The following is a 6000-nucleotide window of genomic DNA, read 5'->3' on the forward strand; positions in this document are numbered from 1 at the left end:
AGGGACCGACCACATTGGATGATGAGTCAACCATGTAACGCCAAGATGCTCGAGTGCGAAAAATACCAAAGTCTCTTGAAGATCAGTTGGTGAAAAGATGATTAAATGCTGGTTTAATCATTTATTAAAATAATCTTCGTTTGAACCGATAAAACGTAATAAATTATGAAGAGATGAAGGACCGAGCAAGGGGTCATTAAACCGGCCCTGGTTGGTCATGGGACCAACTGGCGATCGTTTTATGAAATTCCAAATTGTTTGGAAGAGTTTGAACCTAATGTGAACAAATTAGGTCAAATGATGAAAATGTGAGGGACCGGCCTCTTGCAAGACAAAGAGCCAACCTTGGTCAGTCAAGTTAATATGCTCATGTCACCAAATTTTTCGTGCCTCAGTCCAGAGAATTTTGATATTTTCTGGCGTGCATTTGAGCATTCATTTGAGAAAATATGAAGAAATCAAGGTTTTTGCTCAAACTGAGGAAACTTCATAAGATGAAGGGAGTAACAACAATAAAATAAAGGAATCATGAAATGTGGGACCAGATATGTCCAAGGAATGTCCGTCCTGCCAATAATCCCGGTCCCATGGCACTTATCCTAATTTTATATTATTTTCATGATTTTAGGGAAATACCATGAAATCAAGGAGTTTGTTGAAATAAAGGAGTTTTCCTTAAAGTGAAGGAGTTTCCATGAGATGAAGGAAACAATAATAATTAATGAAAATAAAATAAAGGGGATTGTGGGACCGGCCACGACTAGGGCATGGTCGGCCGGCTAGGGCCCGTTCCCGCCAGTCTTCCCTAATTTTATATCTTTTCTTTGATGTGAAGGAAATATCATGAAACCAAGGAATTTCATGGGATAAAGGAAATAATAATAATAAAATAATAAGGAATACAAGGTGTGGGACCGACCACAACTAGGTTATGACCGGACGGCTAGTGAGCTCGGTCCCCCGACGCCTTTCCTAATTTTTATTATTTCCTTAATACGGAGCAAACACCATGAAACTGAGGAGTTTCCTTAAAATGAAGGTATTTGTTCAAATGAAAGAATTTTCATGAGATGAAGGGAAAATATAAAATATGATAAAATAAGGAATTAGTCGTGGGACTGGCCACGACATGACTGGCCAGCCGGTGGGCCTAGTTCCTTAGCGCCTTAGCTTAATATTTTATTATTGTTATTTTTCTTCCTATTTTGCATAGGTTCATCGTTCCTTCGTATTTTTGAATGCTCGTTCGTGTATTCAGGTGCTCGTTAGTGCATTATTGTTGAATACACTTGCACCATTTTGGTCGGGGCTTACTCGATAGCGGCTCAGATGACCATACGTTGAATATTTATCACTAACCCGTGGAATTCAGCTGAGAAGAACCAAGAATTGAAGTTATGAAATATTATGAAGAACGTAGAATATTTCTGAATATTCAGTTAATGAATTTAAGGATTAGAGATAGTTAATTGATGGCTCTATACTAGCAGGCATGCTGTCTAGGAACATTAATTATCTGAGAGTCGAGTAATACGAGCTTGTTGAAGCGTCATATTTCTTTTATATAGTCAGGGAAAACATTGTTACATCCCGAAGACGTTATTGCTCTATACTAGTAGGCAAGCTGTCTATGAGCCGTCTAATCTATATAGAAATAATTACTGAAATTGCTGAAATTTATATAGAAATAAATGTCGATTATATATAGAAATAATTACTGAAATTGCTCAGTATTCATGATATATGTTGTTGCCTCAGTTGAGAGACTGCATATCCACATATGCTCTGAGATACCGTATTCTCAGTCGGAGGTTCTTGCGACATGAGTTTTCATGCTTCGGTGAGAGACATGAGCCTCAATACTCATCTGGTTGCTGGATCAGGAGTATGTACAATTATGATTTTACGATTTTAGCCTTTTTCAAAAATCCACCATCTACAACAGGGCACTTGATGTTGATCCCATTGGTTTCGGCTAGTTCCATACCTTTTATCAAGTGATCACTTTGTTGTTGTATTGTCTCGATTCCATATCCATAGACAATCGCACAAAGTGTATTGGTTTTCTCCACTTTCCTTTGATATTTAATTCACGAGTTAGGACAGTTCGGACTAACCCTGTATCAAGTGGACACTGTGTTGAAATATACGTTGAGTGATTGTATCTCCAAGAGGTTTATACACAGTGGGTCTTGTATAGGTTGTTATCAAAATAAAAGATTGTGGTTGATTTGGGTACCCTCGTCCTTTCACAGTTATGTCACGGTACTTGTATTGGTATGTAAACCTTAAGACATAATTGGAGTTCACAAAACTTTTTCGGTATGCGTACTAGTATGGATACCATTTAAGCATAGACGAGTTCCGGAGTCCACATAACTTTTGTGGTTTGCATACTGGTACGGATACCATTTAAACATAGCCACGTTCCAAAGTCCACATAACTTTTTTAGTATGTGTATCGGTATGGATACCAAGACGGTTCCGTAACGCACAGTTCTTTTCTAGTACGTGTACTGGTTTGCATACCAATCCGGATTCATGAGTTCCCAGACTTTTAATGGTGTGTATACGAATATGCATACCAAAAATCTGTTTGTCGACATATAGCTACTCCGTTTTGTGTACTGAGTAGATGCATTACGGCTTACGACTTATATCAGTTTTCCAAGTTGTAAGACTGGTTTGTACACTATCTTATATCCGAATTTACTGTAGTTCTATATTTATCTAAAATCGATTTGAAACATTCCCTAATAAAATCAGTGATACATATCATTGTTCCGGGCTATTTCTCGAATGATAAATCTTGAATCATGGTTTTTGATTGCGAACAATAAATTGTCCTTAACCGAAATTCATCAAGTATGAACAATATTCATTAAGCTTAGTCATATTTTGAGAACTAATTACAAGATAAACTTGACTTGAAATTCTTGATGTGCTCATGATAGTCTAATTAGTTACACAATATCGTCTCGTATATATAAATATGTATTTAACTTCAAAAAAATGTGGTTCAATCTTCACTTACCTTTTGTTGAAGAATTTCCCCAAAAGCTTCGGTCGATCTTCGCCTTCAAATGGTAGAACGTAATGATGACTGCCGTGATGTTCGTTTCTCAACTACACTTCTATCCTAATTAGAGACTTAACTAATTGTAGACTAGAAATCAAGATACAGTTTTGACACATAAATTTGACAACAAGCTTGAGATGGAAACACTTGTGAGTTCGACCGAGCAATGCTCTAACAATCTCCCCCTTTATCAATTTTAGTGATAAAACTATCGATACATATGGATAAAAAAAATTAAAGCTTTAAAACTCCTCGAATCCATCATGCTTGATTTTTTTGGTTTATTCAACTCCTTGAATTATTCGTTACTTCAAGTTGCAACGATTTTGAACGTGTTCAACTCAGTATCGTTGTTGTTGAAGATCCGTAGCGATAACAACTTTGAAAAAAACTATTCTCAATCGTCGTTATACGAAAACATAATACTATTATCTTCTCCAAAGTTCAATTGTATCCCCACTCTGAAGTAATACTACGGTGATATGTTTCTCCCCTTAATCAATACTTATATCTTTTTGCATAATAGGTGAAACCTACAGATTATTGATTCACTTCCCCTTACATAATGATCCGTAAACCATATGTATGTAGTTCGAAACTACTAAACAATTCTCCCCCTTTTGTTAATAAAAATTTGCAAAGTGGTGTACATCGGGCCGGGAAGGCCAGCCCAAGCCCGATTATATCACAGGTCGGGCCGGACAGTCTTGTAGTCCTTACTACCCATTAAATTTAACAGGTAAGGCCGGGCGGGCAATAGCAAAAATATAATGCCCATGGATCGTCCATACCCGTGAAACAATAGAGGTCAGGCCAGGTCAAGCCGGACAGGCCTCAGGCCCAAGAGATAATTCAAAAGTTTAAAAATTATATAGGTTTGTTTTTTTGGCTTGATGGATGATGATATATATGTAACTCGTTCAAATAATAATTAAAGAAATTCATATTCCTTATTGTGAAATTGAAAACGCGGGAGTCTAACAACACCACACAATATTTCGCTTAGCAATCTGTATGGACTAACTCCGAAATACTTTGCTAGAGAATCAACTAGACAGTCAGGACTCAATCTAGATAAAAGTATCTCAAGGAGTTAATATCTCTCTCTTGTTTTTGATATTACTCAAGCTAATAGAAATCAGCGAGTCCTAATCAAACACAAGGAATACTTGTACGGTACGAAAGACCAATGTCCAAGGATCAATCAATATCAATCAACAACCAAAGGTTGGATTTCCAATTGATGATCTTTAACGCACAACCTATATTATTTCAATTATAATTGAACCCCAATCACTAGCCTACTCCAAGCTAACTTCGGACTGGACTATAATTGAACCCCAATCAGTCTCCCACTAATTCAAGGTACAGTTGTACTCCCTACGCCTATGATCCCAGCAGGAAACCACGCACTTGATTCCCTTAGCTGATCTCACCCACAACTAAGAGTTGCTGCAACCCAAAATCGCAGACTTGATAATAAACAAATCTGTCTCACACTGAAAAGTCTATCAAAGGATAAATTTGTCTCCCACAGAAGAACCCTAGGTTTTTGTTCTGTCATATGATATGAAATCAAGGTGAACAGGAACCAATTGATAATCCGGTCTTATATTCCCGAAGAACAGCCTAGATTAATCAATCACGTCTCAACAGTCTTACTTGTATAAACAAGAGGACGTCGAGGAATCACAAACAGTGAGACGAAGATGTTTGTGACTTATTTATCTTTCCTATCGGAGAACTCTCACGGTCTCAAGCCAATCAATAAGATTGTAATCGTACGATAGAAGATGCAAGATCAGATCACACAACTACGATAAAAGTAGTATCGGTCTGGCTTCACAATCCCAATGAAGTCTTTAAGTCGTTAACCTGGTTTTAGAGAAGAAAACCAAAGGTTAGAGGAGAATCGACTCTAGCGAGCGCGCTAGTATCACACAGACGTGTGGGGATTAGTTTTGCCCAATGCTGGATGTCTCATTTATATAGTCTTCAAATCAGGGTTTTGCCTTAGGTACAAAGCAATCAATATTCACCGTTAGATGAAAACCTGATTTAGATTCAAGCTAATATTTCTCAATCGTTAGATCGAAAACTTAGCTTGCACACACACTTGAGATATACGTTTACTGGGTTTGTAAAAACCGTGCCCAAACGTGTACGTGTATGTTGGTTCAACATAGTTACCCAAAAGGTTAACCATATAAGCATTTCATATTCACCTTGTTCTTTTTCACCATAACTAGTTCAATTGACTCAAATGAACTAGTTAGAGAGTAGTTCAATTGCTATGAGGTCTTATGTAACTACACAAGACACAATTGAAACAAAGATGATTCGATTCGATTTGAATCGGCTCATGAAATTTATAGCCACGGTTTGCATACTACATTCCTTAGTAATTTAAGTTTCATGTTCAGAGCACATCTTTAGATCATAACCCACTCAAGTACGCAAACAAGTTCGCGGACTTAAGGAAACCGGCAGAGTTTTCCAAACTCAGTAGAAAATATCGGCAAGGAGACTTCCGCCAGTCCGCGGACTAGGTTCGCGGACTAAACACGCAAACAAGTTTTATGAAAATCCCAGCAGAAATTCTCGGCAAGAGAACTTCCGTCAGTTCGCGGACTGAGTTTGCAAACTGAGTTCGCGGACTTGGCAAAGCCAATTCCTCCGGTTTCTCTCAATCAACAAAGTTCGCAAACTTCGGATTAAGGAATAGGACTTATGCACATATGTGTTTCCAAAAAATGTTTATATCCATCATTGGTTATATTGACCTAAACTCTCACTCCAACCATTGAAACATTCTTAGAGGATGTTATATAGTTGTTACATTATTTCTCGTCAAAGCGATTTTTCAAAGTGATTGAAACAATATGACTTTCATCATTAGGTTAAGATAAACCTGATCAAAG

The sequence above is a fragment of the Papaver somniferum genome, chromosome 5 (genome assembly GCF_003573695.1).
Source record: "Papaver somniferum cultivar HN1 chromosome 5, ASM357369v1, whole genome shotgun sequence".
Taxonomy (NCBI): Eukaryota; Viridiplantae; Streptophyta; class Magnoliopsida; order Ranunculales; family Papaveraceae; genus Papaver; species Papaver somniferum.